We start from the raw sequence: 15,646 nt of genomic DNA, 5'->3' as shown, positions 1-15,646 counted from the left end.
TTAGTAAGGAAGAAATAAAACTGTCACTATTTGCAGATGATATGATATTATACATAGAAAATCCCAAAGACTCCACCAAAAGACTATTAGAGGTAATAACTTTCAGTATATATATGGGATACAAAATTAACATGCAGAAATCTGTTTCTATACACTAATAACAAATTAGCAGAAAGACAAATTAAGAAAACAATCCTGTTTACAATTGTTCCAAAAAGACTAAAAAACCTAGGAATAAACTTAGCCAAGGAGGTAAAAACCTATACTCAGAAAACTATAAAACATTCATTAAAGAAACTGAAGATTACATAAACAAATGGAAAGATGTAGAAAAAAATGCAATCTACAGATTCAATACAATTCTTATCAAAATACCAATAGTATTCTTTCCAGAACTACAAGGAATAATCCTGAAATCTATATGGAACCACAAAAGTCCCCAGATAGCCAAAGAAATATCAAGAAAGAAGACAAAAGCTGGAGGAATCACAATCCCCAATTTCAAGATATGCTATGAAGCTATAATAATGAAAACTGTATGGTACTAGAAAAAAATAGACACATAAATGAATGTAACAGAATAGAGAGCTCAGAAATAAACCCACACTAAGATGGTCAATTAATCTATGACAAAGCAGGCAAGAATACATAGTGGGGAAAAGATAGCCTCTTCAATAACTGGTGCTGGGAAAACTGAACAGCTACATTCAAAATAATGAAGCTGGACCATCTTCTTATTGGAGTATAATTGACACAATGTTACATTTGTTGCAGCTGTACAACATAGTGATTCAACATCTCTATATGCTATGTTATGTATCACAAATGTAGCCACCATCTGTCACCATACTATACTATTATACCATTGACTATATTCCCTATGTTGAACCTTTTATCTCTGTGACTTACTCGTTTCCTAATGGGAAGCCTGTACTTTCCACTCCCCTTTACTTATTTTTCCCATTCCCCTACCTTCTTACCTCTGGCAATCATCAGTCTGTTCCCTGTATTTATGGGACTGTTTCTGCTTTTCTGTTTGCTCATTCATTTCATTTTTTAGAATCCATACATAAATGAAATCATATGATATTTGTCTTTCTCTGATTTATTTCACTCACTATAATACCCTCTATATCCATTTATGTTGTCACAAAGGGCAAGATCTCATTCTTTTTTATGACTGAGTAATATTTTGATTTATATATATACTACCTCTTCTTTATACATTCATCTATCAATGTAAATGTAGGTAAGAATACTGGCCAAGAAAAGACACATAGATCTATGTGATATAATATTATAATTGAATCATGACCGGTGGTAGCTACACTTATGGTGAGCATAGCATAACATATAAAGCTGCAAGATCACTATGTTTTACACCTGAAACTAATGTAACATTGCATGTCAAGTATACTTTCATTATAAAAAACTATTTAAATATAATTTAAACAAATTTTTAAATTAAGATAGATCATTAACTAAGAGTTTTTTTGGTATAATGTATGTTATCTATTCACATTCTGGAATGCTTATTTGGAACTGTTTTACAACACTTACAGGAGGTATCTGCAAGGGATATGAAGGTTGCATTCAGCACAGTGTAACCTCCGTGAATTGAAGATATACCAAATCTTTAATTCTTATACAGAAATGTTTAAGAACACTTCATATAGGGCTCCTGGGTGGCTCAGTTAGTTAAGTGTCTGACTTTTGATTTTGGCTCAGGTCATGATCTCACTGTTCGTGAGTTCAAGCCCTGTGATGGTCTCTGAGCTAACAGCACATAACTTGCTTGGTATTCCCTTTCTCTCTCTCTCTCTCTCTCTCTCTCTCTCTCTCTCTGTCCCTCCTTCCCACGAATTCTCTCAAAGTAATACATAAACTTTTAAAAATTACATTTTTTTATTATTTTTTATTTTTTTTCTTTTTTTTTCAATATATGAAATTTATTGTCAAATTGGTATCCATACAACACCCAGTGCTCATCCCAAAAGGTGCCCTGCTCAATACCCATCCCCCACCCTCCCCTCCTTCCCACCCCCCATCAACCCTCAGTTTGTTCTCAGTTTTTAAGAGTCTCTTATGATTTGGCTCTCTTCCACTCTAACCTCTTTTTTTTTTTCTTCCCCTCCCCCATGGGTTCCTGTTAAGTTTCCCTGGATCCACATAAGAGTGAAACTATATGGTATCTGTCTTTCTCTGTATGGTTTATTTCACTTAGCATCACACTCTCCAGTTCCATCCACGTTGCTACAAAGGGCCATATTTCGTTCTTTCTCATTGTCATGTAGTACTCCATTATGTATATAAACCACAATTTCTTTATCCATTCATCAGTTGATGGACATTTAGGCTCTTTCCATAATTTGGCGATTGTTGAGAGTGCTGCTAAAAACATTGGGGTACAAGTGCCCCTATGCATCAGTACTCCTGTATCCCTTGGGTAAATTCCTAGCAGTGCTACTGCTGGGTCATAGGGTAGGCCTATTTTTAATTTTCTGAGGAACCCCCACACTGTTTTCCAGAGTGGCTGCACCAGTTTGCATTCCCACCAACAGTGCAAGAGGGTTCCCATTTCTCCACATCCTCTCCAGCATCTGTAGTCTCCTGATTTGTTCATTTTGACCACTCTGACTGGTGTGAGGTGATATCTGAGTGTGGTTTTGATTTGTATTTCCCTGATAAGGAGCGACGTTGAGCATCTTTTCATGTGCCTGTTGGCCATCCGGATGTCTTCTTTATGTTCTTATGTGTCTATTCATGTTTTCTGCCCATTTCTTCACTGGGTTATTTGTTTTTCGGGTGTGGAGTTTGGTGAGCTCTTTATAGATTTTGGATACTAGCCCTTTATCCGATATGTCATTTGCAAATATCTTTTCCCATTCTGTTGGTTGCCTTTTCGTTTTGTTGGTTGTTTCCTTTCTGTGCAGAAGCTTTTTATCTTCATAAGGTCCCAGTAGTTCATTTTTGCTTTTAATTCCCTTGCCTTTGGGGATGTGTCGAGTAAGAGATTGCTATGGCTGAGGTCAGAGAGGTCTTTTCCTGTTTTCTCCTCTAGGGTTTTGATGGTTTCCTGTCTCACATTCAGGTCCTTTATCCATTTTGAGTTTATTTTTGTGAATGGTGTGAGAAAGTGGTCTAGTTTCAACCTTCTGCATGTTGCTGTCCAGTTCTCCCAGCACCATTTGTTAAAGAGACTGTCTTTTTTCCATTGGATGTTCTTTCCTGCTTTGTCAAAGATGAGTTGGCCATACGTTGGTGGGTCTAGTTCTGGGGTTTCTATCCTATTCCATTGGTCTATGTGTCTGTTTTTGTGCCAATACCATGCTGTCTTGATGATGACAGCTTTGTATTAGAGGCTAAAGTCTGGGATTGTGATGTCTCTTGCTTTTTTCTTCTTCTTCAAATTACTTTGGCTATTCGGGGCCTTTTGTGGTTCCATATGAATTTTAGAATTGCTTGTTCTAGTTTCGAGAAGAATGCTGGTGCAATTTTGATTGGGATTGCATTGAATGTGTAGATAGCTTTGGGTAGTATTGACATTTTGACAATATTTATTCTTCCAATCCATGAGCAGGGAATGTCTTTCCATTTCTTTATATCTTCTTCAATTACCTTCATAAGCTTTCTATAGTTTTCAGCATACAGATCTTTTACATCTTTGTTTAGATTTATTCCTAGGTATTTTATGCTTCTTGGTGCAATTGTGAATGGGATCAGTTTCTTTATTTGTCTTTCTGTTGCTTCATTGTTAGTGTATAGGAATGCAACTGATTTCTGTACATTGATTTTGTATCCTGCAACGTTGCTGAATTCATGTATCAGTTCTAGCAGACTTTTGGTGGAGTCTATCAGATTTTCCATTTATAATAACATGTCATCTGCAAAAAGCAACAGCTTGACTTCATCTTTGCCAATTTGGATGCCTTTGATTTCCTTTTGTTGTCTGATTACTGATGTTAGAACTTACAACACTATGTTAAACTAACAGCAGTGAGAGTGGGAATCCCTGTCGTGTTCCTGATCTCAGGGAAAAAGCTCTCAGTCTTTCCCCGTTGAGGATGATGTTAGCTGTGGGCTTTTCATAAATGGCTTTTATGATCTTTACGTATGTTCCTTCTATCCCGACTTTCTCAAGGGTTTTTATTAAGAAAGGGTGCTGGATTTTGTCAAAGGCCTTTTCTGCATCGATTGACAGGATCATATGGTTCTTGTCTTTTTTTTTTGTTAATGTGATGTATCACGTTGATTGATTTGCGAATGTTGAACCAGCCCTGCATCCCAGGAATGAATCCCACTTGATCATGGTGAATCATTCTTTTTATATGCCATTCAATTCGATTTGCTAGTATCTTATTGAGAATTTTTGCATCCATATTCATCAGGGATATTTGTCTGTAGTTCTCTTTTTTTACTGGGCCTCTGTCTGGTTTAGGAATCAAAGTAATACTGGCTTCATAGAAGGAGTCCTGAAGTTTTCCTTCCCTTTCTATTTCTTGGAATAGCTTGAGAAGCATAGGTATTATCTCTGCCTTAAACGTCTGGTAGAACTCCCCTGGGAAGCCATCTGGTCCTTGACTCTTATTTGTTGGGAGATTTTTGATAACCAATTCAATTTCGTTGCTGGTTACGGGTCTGTTCAAGCTTTCTATTTCCTCCTGATTGAGTTTTAGAAGAGTGTGGGTGTTTAGGAATTTGTCCATTTCTTCCAGGTTGTCCAATTTGTTGGCATATAATTTTTGATAGTATTCCCTGATAATTGTTTGTATCTCTGAGGGATTGGTTGTAATAATTCCATTTTCATTCATGATTTTATCTATTTGGGTCATCTCCCTTTTCTTTTTCAGGAGCCTGGCTAGAGGTTTGCCAATTTTGTTTCTTTTTTCAAAAAACCAACCCTTGGTTTCGTTGATATGCTCTACAGTTTTTTTAGATTCTATATTGTTTATTTCTGCTCTGATCTTTATTATTTCTCTTCTTCTGCTGGGTTTAGGCTGCCTTTGCTGTTCTGCTTCTGTTTCCTTTAGGTGTGCTGTTAGATTTTGTATTTGGGATTTTTCTTGTTTCTTGAGATAGGCCTGGATTGCAATGTATTTTCCTCTCAGGACTGCCTTTGCTGTGTCCCAAAGCGTTTGGATTGTTGTATTTTCATTTTTATTTGTTTCCATATATTTTTTAATTTCTTCTGTAATTGCCCGGTTGACCCACTCATTCTTTAGTAGGGTGTTCTTTAACCTCCATGCTTTTGGAGGTTTTCCAGACTTTTTCCTGTGGTTGATTTCAAGCTTCATAGCATTGTGGTCTGAAAGTATGCATGGTATAATTTCAATTCTTGTATAATTATGAAGGGCTGTTTTGTGACCCAGTATATGATCTATCTTGGAGAATGTTCCATGTGCACTCGAGAAGAAAGTATATTCTGTTGCTTTGGGATGCAGAGTTCTAAATAGATCTGTCAAGTCCATCTGATCCAATGTATCATTCAGGGCTCTTGTTTCTTTATTGACTGTGCATCTAGATGATCTATCCATTTCTGTAAGTAGAGTGTTAAAGTCCCCTGCAATGACCACATTCTTGTCAATAAGGTTGCTTATGTTTATGAGTAATTGTTTTATACATTTGGGGGCTCCGGTATTCGGCACATAGACATTTATAATTTTTAGCTCTTCCTGATTGATAGACCGTGTGATTATTAGATAATGTCCTTCTTCATCTCTTGTTACAGTCTTTAATTTAAAGTCTAGTTTTTCTGATATAAGTATGGCTACTCCAGCTTTCTTTTGGCTTCCAGTAGCATGATAAATAGTTCTCCATCCCCTCACTCTCAATCTAAAGGTGTCCTCAGGTCTAAAATGAGTCTCTTGTAGACAGCAAATAGATGGGTCTTGTTTTTTTATCCATTCTGATACCCTATGTCTTTTGGTTGGTACATTTAATCCATTTACATTCAGTGTTATTATAGAAAGATACGGGTTTAGAGTCATTGTGATGTCTGTATGTTTTATGCTTGTAGCGATGTCTCTGCTACTTTGTCTCACAGGATCCCCCTTAGGATCTCTTGTAGGGCTGGTTTAGTGGTGACAAATTCCTTCAGTTTTTGTTTATTTGGGAAGAACTTTATCTCTTCTTCTATTCTAAATGACAGACTTGCTGGATATAGGATTCTCGGCTGCATATTTTTTCTGTTCAGCACATTGTAGATCTCGTGCCAATCCTTTCTGGCCCGCCAAGTTTCAAAAGAGAGATCAGTCACGAGTATTATAGGTGTCCCTTTTTATGTTAGGGCACGTTTATCCCTTGCTGCTTTCAGAATTTTCTCTTTATCCTTGTATTTTGCCAGTTTCACTATGATATGTCGTGCAGATGATCGATTCAAGTTACGTCTGAAGGGAGTTCTCTGTGCCTCTTGGATTTCAATGCCTTTTTCCTTCCCCAGTTCAGGGAAGTTCTCTGCCTTATTTCTTCAAGTACACCTTCAGCACCTTTCCCTCTCTCTTCCTCCTCTGGGATACCAATTATGCGTATATTATTTCTTTTTATTGTATCACTTAGTTCTCTAATTTTCCCCTCATACTCCTGGATTTTTTTATCTCTCTTTTTCTCAGCTTCCTCTTTTTCCATAACTTTATCTTCTAGTTCACCTATTCTCTCCTCTGCCTCTTCAACCCGAGCCGTCGTTGTTTCCATTTTGTTTTGCATTTCGTTTAAAGCATTTTTCAGCTCCTCCTGACTCTTCCTTAGTCCCTTGATCTCTGTAGCAAGAGATTCTCTGCTGTCCTCTATACTGTTTTCAAGCCCAGCGATTAATTTTATGACTATTATTCTAAATTCACTTTCTGTTATATTATTTAAATCCTTTTTGATCAGTTCATTAGCTGTTGTTATTTCCTGGAGATTCTTTTGAGGGGAATTCTTTCGTTTGGTCATTTTGGATAGTCCCTGTAGTGGTGCGGACCTGCAGGGCATTTCCCCTGTGCTGTGTTGTATAACTGGAGTTGGTGGGTGGGGCCGCTGTCAGACCTGATGTCTGCCTCCAGCCCACCGCTGGGGCCACAGTCAGACTGGTGTGTGCCTTCTCTTCCCCTCTCCTAGGGGCGGGATTCTCTGTGGGGTGGGGTGGCCCGTCTGGGCTACTTGCACACTGCCAGGCTCATGGTGCTGGGGATGTGGCCTATTAGCTGGGTTGGGTAGGCAAGTTGCAAGGGGGCAGGAGGGGCAGGCTTAGCTCACTTCTCCTTCGGTGATCCACTTCAGGAGGGGCCCTGTGGCAGCGGGAGGGAGTCAGACTCGCTGCTGGAGGGTTGGCTCCGCAGAAGCACAGCATTGGGTTTTTGTGCAGAGCAAGCAAGTTCCCTGGCAGGAACTGGTTCCCTTTGGGATTTTGGCTGGGGGGTGCACGAAGGAGGTGTTGCTGGCGAGCGCCTTTGTTCCCCACCAAACTGAGCTCTGTTGTCCCGGGGCTCAGCAACTCTCCCTCCCTTTTTCCTCCAGCCTTCCCGCTTTCTGAGCAGAGCAGTTAACTTATGACCTCCCAGATGCTAAGTCACGCTTGCTGTTGGAACACACTCCGTCAGGCCCCTCCGCTTTTGCAAGCCAGATTCGGGGGCTCTGCTTGGCCAGCAGGCTGTCCCTCTGCCCCGGCTCCCTCCTGCCAATCCATTGAGCGTGCACCACCTCTCTGCCCTTCCTAACCTCTTCCGTGGGCCTCTCATCTGCGCTTGGCTCTGGAGACTCCATTCTGCTAGTGTTCTGGTGGTTTTCTGGGTTAGTTAGGCAGGTGTAGGTGGAATCTAAGTGATCAGCAGGACACGCGGTGAGCCCAGCGTCCTCCTATGCTGCCATCTTCCCTGTGATATCTACATTTTTTATTTTTTATATTAAATATAATTTATTGTCAAATTGGTTTCCATACAATACCCAGTGCTCATTCCAACAGGTGCCCTCCTCAATACCCACCACCCAGTTTTCCCTCTCCCTGACCCCCCATCAACCCTCAGTTTGTTCTCAGTATTTAAGAGTCTCTTATGGTTTGGCTCCTCCCCTCTCTGTAACATTTCTCCCCTTCCCCCCCACCATGGTCTTCTATTAACTTTCTCAGTGTCCACATATGAGTGAAAACATATGATGTCTGTCTTTCTCTGACTGACTTATTTCACTTAGCCTAATACCCTCCAGTTCCATCCACATTGCTACAAATAGCCAGATTTCATTCTTTCTCATTGCCAAGTCGTATTCCATTGTATATATAAACCATATCTTCTTTATCTTTTCATCAGTTGATGGACATTGAGTCTCCTTCCATAATTTGGCTATTGTTGAAAGTGTTGCTGTAAATATTGTGGTACAAGTGTCCCTATGCATCAGCACTCCTGTATCCCTTGGGTAAATTCCTAGCAGTGCTATTGCCGGGTCATAGGGTAGATCTATTTTAAATTCTTAGGAACCTCCACAGTTTTCCAGAGCAGCTGCACCAGTTTGCACTCCCACCAATAGTGCAAGAGGGTTCCCGTTTCTCCACATCCTCGCCAGCATCTATAGTCTCCTGATTTGTTCATTTTGGCCACTCTGACTGGCGTGAGGTGATATCTGAGTGTGGTTTTGATTTGTATTTCCATGATGAGGAGTGACTTTGAGCATCTTTTCCTGTGTCTGTTGGCCTTCTGGATGTCTTTAGAAAAGTGTCTATTCATTTCTTCTGCCCATTTCTTCACTAGATTATTTGTTTTTTGGGTGTGGAGTTTGGTGAGTTCTTTATAGATTTTGGATACTAGCCCTTTTTCCGACATGTCATTTGCAAATAACTTTCCCAACCTGTCAGTTGCCTTTTAGTTCTGTTGATTGCTTCTTTTGCAGTGCAGAAGCTTTTTATCTTGATGAGGTCCTAATAGTTCATTTTTTCTTTGAATTCTCTTGACTTTGGAGATATTTTGAGTAAGATACTGCTGCAGCTGAGGTCAAAAAGGCTGTTTTCTGCTTTCTCATCTAGGGTTTTGATGGTTTCCTGTCTCACATTCAGGTCCTTCATCCATTATTTTTGTGAATGGTGTAAGAAAGTCGTCTAGTTTCATTCTTCTGTATGTTGCTGTCCAGTTCTCCCAGCACCATTTGTTAAAGAGACTGTCTTTTTTTTTTTAAATCTATTTAATTTTTTTAACATTTATTTATTTTTGAGACAGAGAGAGACAGAGCATGAACGGGGGAGGGTCAGAGAGAGGGAGACACAGAATCTGAAACAGGCTCCAGGCTCTGAGCTGTCAGCACAGAGCCCGATGCGGGGCTCGAACTCACGGACCGCGAGATCATGACCTGAGCTCAACTGTCTTTTTTCCATTGGATATTCTTTCCTGCTTTGTCAAAGTTTAATTGGCCATACATTTGTGGGTCCAATTCTGGGGTTTCTATCCTATTCCATTGGTCTATGTGTCTGTTTTTGTGCCAATACTATACTGTCTTGATTACTACTGCTTTGTAGTAGAGGCTAAAGTCTGGGATTGTGATGCCTGCTGCTTTGGTTTTCTTCTTCAATATTACATTGCCTATTCAGGGTCTTTTGTGGTTCCATACACATTTTAGTATTGCTTGTTCTAGGTTGAAGAAGAATGCTGGTGCCATTTTGATTGGTATTGCATTGAATGCGTAGATTGCTTTGGGTAGTATTGAAATTTTAGCAATATTTGTTCTTCCAATCCATAAGCATGGAATGTTTTTCCATTTCTTTGTGTCTTCAATTTCCTTCGTAAGCTTTCTATAGTTTTTAGCATACAGATCTTTTACATCTTTGGTTAGGTTTATTCCCAGGTATTTTATGATTCTTGGTGCAAGTGTGAATGGGATCTGTTTCCTAATTTCTCTTTCTGTTGCCTCATTGTTGGTGTATAAAAATGCATCCAATTTCTGTACATTGACTGTGTACCCTGCAACTTTGCTGAATTCATGTATTGGTTCTGGCAGACTTTTGCTGGAGTCTGTAGGATTTTCCATGTAGAGTATCATGTCGTCTGCAAAAATGAAAGTTTGACTTCATCTTTGCCAATTTTGATGCCTTTGATTTCCTTTTGTTGTCTGATTGCTGATGCTAGGACTTCCAACACTATGTTAGACAACAGCAGTGAGACTGGACACTCTCAGTTTTTCTCCATTGAGGATTTTATCAGCTGTGGGCTTTTCATAAATGGCTTTTATGATGTTTAAGCATGTTCCTTCTTTCCCGACTTTTTGAGGGTTTTTATTAAGAAAGGATGCTGTATTTTGTCAAATGTTTTTTTCTGCATCTATTGACAGGATCATATGGTTCTTATCTTTTCTTTTATTAAATGTGATGTATCACATTGATTGAAGGAAAACTTCCAGACTCACTCTATGAAGCCAGCATTACTTTCCCAAACCAGACAGAGACCCAGCACAAAAAGAGAACTACAGGCCAATATCCCTGATGAATATGAATGCAAAAAGCCTCAACAAGATACTAGCAAATAAAATTCAATAGCATATAAAAAGAATTATTCACTATGATTCAAGTGGGATTCATTCCTGGGCTGCAGGCCTGGTCCAATATTTACAAATCAATCCATGTGATACCTCACATTAAAAAATACACTTCTTACCAGATGAGTGTAATAAGCCACTTGGAAGATGCATTTAGCACAATGTTATTTCAGTGTGCAGTAACACATAATGCTTATACAGAAGGGTTTAAGAACATTTCTTACAAGATGAGTCTAGTAATTGTCTTACAATGCCAGTTCTGTAGTGTTTTTTTTACTGAGTGGAAACATATATATTGTACAATGCTTAAAAGGTACTGTTTAACAACACTGCTTACAAGTGGTATTTAACAAGTTAGACATAAGAAGCATTTAGCACAGTGTTCATTCTGAAATGTTTATAAGGAAGTGTTTAAGAACACTTCTTTTTCTTAATTTATTTATTTAAATTCAAGTTTGTTTAACATACAGTGCAGTGTTGGTTTCAGGCATAGGACCTAGTAATTCATCACTTATATAAAACAACTAGTACTCATCTTAACAAGCACCCTCCTTAATGCCTATCAACCATTTAACCCACCCCCCCAACTCACCTCTTCTCCAGCAACTCTCAGGTTGTTCTTTATAGTTAAGAGTCACTTATGGCTTGCTTCCCTCTCTGTTTTTATCTTATTTTCCTTCCCTTCCCCTATGTTTCATTCATTCATCCGCTTCATCTGTTTCATTTCTAACTTCCATATATGAGTGAAATCATATTTTTCTTTGGCTGAATTATTTTGCTTAGCATGATACACTCTATCTCCGTCCATGTTGTCACAAATGGCAAGATTTAATACTTTTCAATAGCCAAGTAATATTCCATTGCATATGTATATCACATCTTCGTTATCCATTCATCAGTCGATGGACATTTGGGCTTTTTCCATAATTTGGCAATGGTTGATAGCATAGCTATAAAAATAGGGGTGCATGTTCCCCTTTGACTCACATTTTTCTATCCTTTGGATAAGTACCTAGGAGTGCAATTGCTGGGTAGTAGGGTAGTTATATTGTTAATTTTTTGAGGAACTTCCATACTGTTTGTCAGAGTGGCTGCACCAGTTTGCATTCCCACCAACAATGAAGAAAGATTCCTCTTCTCTGCATCCTCACAAATATCTGTGGTTTCCTGAGTTGTTAATTTTAGCTATTCTGACAGGTGTGAACTGGTATCTCATTGTGGTTTGATTTGTATTTCTCTGATGATGAGTGACATTGAGCATCTTTTCATGTGTCTGTTATCCATCTAGATGTCTTCTTTGGAAAAGTGTTTATTCATGTCTTCTACCCATTTCTTCACTGGATTATTGTTTTTTGGGTGTTGAGCTTGTTAAGTTCTTCAAGATTTTGGATACCAACCCTTTATCTGATATATCATTTACAAATATCTTCTCCCATTCTGTCAGTCACCCTTTAGTTTTGTTGATTGTTTCCTTCACTATGCAAAAGCTTTTTATGTTGGTTAGGTCCCTATAGTTCATTTTGGCTTTTATCTTCTTTGCTTTAAGACACATGTTTATTATGAAGTTGCTGTAGTCAAGGTCAAAGAGGTTGCTGCCTTTTTTCTCTTCTAGGATTTTAATGGTTTCCTGTCATAGGTTTAGGTCTTCCATCCATTCTGAATTTATTTTTGTTTATGGTGTAAGAAAGTGGTCCAGTTCCATTCTTCTGCATGTCACTGTCCAGATTTCCTAACACCATTTGCTGAAGAGACTGTCTTTATTCCATTAGATAGTCTTTTCTGCTTGTCAAAGGTTACTTGCCCATACATTTGTGGGTCCATGTCTAGGTTCTCTATTCTGTTCCATTGAACAGAACACATAGATTGTGTCTGTACTTGTGCCAGTATCATACTGTCTTGATGATTACAGCTTTGGAATATAGCTTAAAGGCCAGAATTGTGATGCTTCCAGCTTTGGTTTTCTTTTTCAACATTACTTTGGCTATTTGGGGTCTTTTCTCATACCATATGATTTTTAGAATTGTTTGTTCTAGCTCTGTGAAGAATGCTGTTGTTATTTTGATAGGGATTGCTTTGAATATGTAGATGGCTTTGGGTAGTATTGACATTTTAACAATATTTGTTCTTCCAATTTTGAGCATGGAATGTTTTTCCATTTCTTTGTGTCTTCAATTTATTTCATAAGATTCCTATAGCTTTCAGCATACTGATCTTTTGCCTCCTTGGTTAGGTTTATCCCTAGGTATCTTAAGACTTTTCATACAATTGTAAATGCGATCAATTGCCTGATATCTCTTTCTGCTGCTTCATTATTGATGTATACAAGTGCAACTGATTTATGCGTGTTGATTTTATATTGTGCTACTTTGCTGAATTCATATATCAGTTCTAGGAGTATTTTTTGGTAGGGGCTTTCGGGTTTTCCACACAGAGTATTATGTCTTCTGCAAAGGGAGAAAGTTTGATTTCTTCCTTGCAGATTTGGATGTCATTTATTTCTTTTTGTTGTCTAATTGCTGAGGCTAGGACTTCCAGTACTCTGTTGAACAGTGGTGAGAGTGGACATCTCTGTCATGTCCTTGACCTTAGGGGGAAAGGTATCAATTTTTCCCCATTGAGGATGGTATTAGCTGTGGGCCTTTCATACATAAGTTTTATAATGTTGAGGTGTGTTTCTTCCATCGCTACTTTATTGAGTTGTTTTTTTATCAAGAAAGGATGATGTTTTTGATCAAATACTTTTTCAGCATCTATTGAATCATATGGTTCTTATCCTTTATTAATGTGGTGTATTACACTGATTGATTTGTAAATATTGAACCAGTCTCATAGCCCAGGAATAAATCTCACTTGATCATGGTGAATAATTCTTTTACTGTACTGTTAAATTCGATTAGTACCTTGTTGAGAATTTTTGCATTTAGGTTCGTCAGGGATATTGGCCTGTAATTCTTCTTTTTAGTGGTGTCTTTGGTTTTGCAATGAAGGTAATACTGACTTATAGAATAAGACTGGAAACTTTCCTTCCATTTCTATTTTATGGAACAGCTTGAGAATATGTATTAACTCTTCTTTAAATGTTTGGTAGAATTCCCCTGGGAAGCCATCTGACCCAAGACTCATTGAAGATTTTTGATTACTGATTCAAATTCTTTGCTGGTTATGGGCCTGTTCAAATTTTCTGCTTTCTCCTACTGAGTTTTGGTAGTGTGTGAGAGTCTAGGAATTTGTCCATTTCTTCCAGATTGCCCAATGGGCATTTAGTTTTTCATAGTATTCTCTTATAATTGTTTGTGTTTCTTTGGTGTTGTTTGTGATCTCTTTCATTCATGATCTTATCTATTTGGGTCCTCTCTTTTTGAGAAGTCTGGCAAGGGGGTTATTAATTTTGTGTATTCTTTCAAAGAACCAGCTCTTACTTCTGTTGGTATGTTCTACTGTTTTTTGTAGTTGTTTCTATATTATTTATTTCTGTTCTAATCTTTATTATTTCCCATATGTGGGATTTAAGAAACAAAGCAGATGAACATTGGGGGAGGGGTAACAAAAGAGAATGAAGCAAACCATAGAGACTCTTAACTATAGAAAACAAACTGAGGGTTGATGGAGAGAGTTGGGCAGGGTGATGGGCTAAATGAATAATGCGTAAGGATGGTAATTGTTATGATGAGCACTGCGTGCTATATGTGATACATCAATAAATTCTACACCTGAAACCAATTTTACCATACATGTTATCTATCTAGAATTTAAATAAAAAGTTGAAATAAAAAAAAGAACTGAAAGAGATTTCTTGTAAATTCCTGATTCACAGAAAACCAAGACCTAACCTCCATTTATTGTTTTAATATTAATTACAGTGTATTTAACATATAGTATAATATTAATTTTAGGTATACAATATAGTGACTCAACAACCCCATACATCATCAGTCTTTCTCTGACTGACTTATTTCACTTAGCATTATACTCTGTAGCTCCATCCATGTCTTTGCAAGTGGATAGATTTCATTCATTCTTATGGTTGAATAATATTCCTCTCATTGTGTATATATACACAATGATGTAATCTTTATATATATATATACCATATTATACCATATATATATATGGTATATATATACCATATATATACCATATTATATAGAGTCCCCAATATCCAAAGCATTCTTGAAGAAGAAAAGCAAAGCTGGAGATATTACAATTTGAGACTTCCAGTTATACTACAAAGCTGTGGTAATCAAAACAGTATGGTGATGGCACAAAATCAAACATATAGATCAATGGAACAGAATAGACAACCTAGAAATAAACACACATTTATATGGTCAATTAATCTTCAGAAAGGAGGCAAGAATATGAAATTGGAAAAAGTGTCTTCAAGAAATGATGTGAAAAAAATATATATCCACACCACATCTTCTTTATCTATTCATCAGTCAATGAAAACTTGGGCTGTTTCCATAATTTGGCTATTGTAAATAATGCTGCTATAAACATAGGGGTACATGTATTCCTTTGAATTAGTCTTTTTGTATTTTTTTCTTTTTTGGGGTAATCACCCAGTAGTGCAATCAATGGATTATAGAGTAGTTCAATTTTTATCTTAAGGAAACTCCACACTGTTTTTCCACAGTGGCTGCACCAGTTTGCATTCCCTCCAACAATACAACAGAGTTCCTTTATCTCCACATCCTCACCACCTTTCTCATTTTTTTTTTTTATTTTAGCCATTCTGATATGTATGTGATGATATCTCATTGGGTTTCTATTTGCATTACCCTAATGATAAGTGATGTTGAGCATCTTTTCATTTGTTTGTTGGCCATCTGGATATCTTCACTGGAGAAATTTCTATCCATTTTTATGCCCATTTTTTAATCGGATTATTTGTTTTTTGGGTGTTGAGTTGTATCATTTCTTTATAGATTTTGGATACTTACCCTTTACCAGATATGACATTTGCAAATATCTTCTCTCATTCAGTATGTTACATTTTAGTTTTGTTGATTGCTTCATTCGCTGTACAGAAGCTTCTTTATTTTGATGCAGTTCCAAAGTTTATTTTTCCTTTTATTTCCCTTGTTTCAGGAGATATATCTAGAAGAAATGTTGGTATGGACAATATCAGAGAAATTGCTGCCTCTGTTCTCTTCTA

This window comes from Panthera uncia, chromosome X, assembly GCF_023721935.1.
Source record: "Panthera uncia isolate 11264 chromosome X, Puncia_PCG_1.0, whole genome shotgun sequence".
NCBI classification, from domain to species: domain Eukaryota; kingdom Metazoa; phylum Chordata; class Mammalia; order Carnivora; family Felidae; genus Panthera; species Panthera uncia.
Note: the sequence above shows the minus strand (reverse complement) of the source record.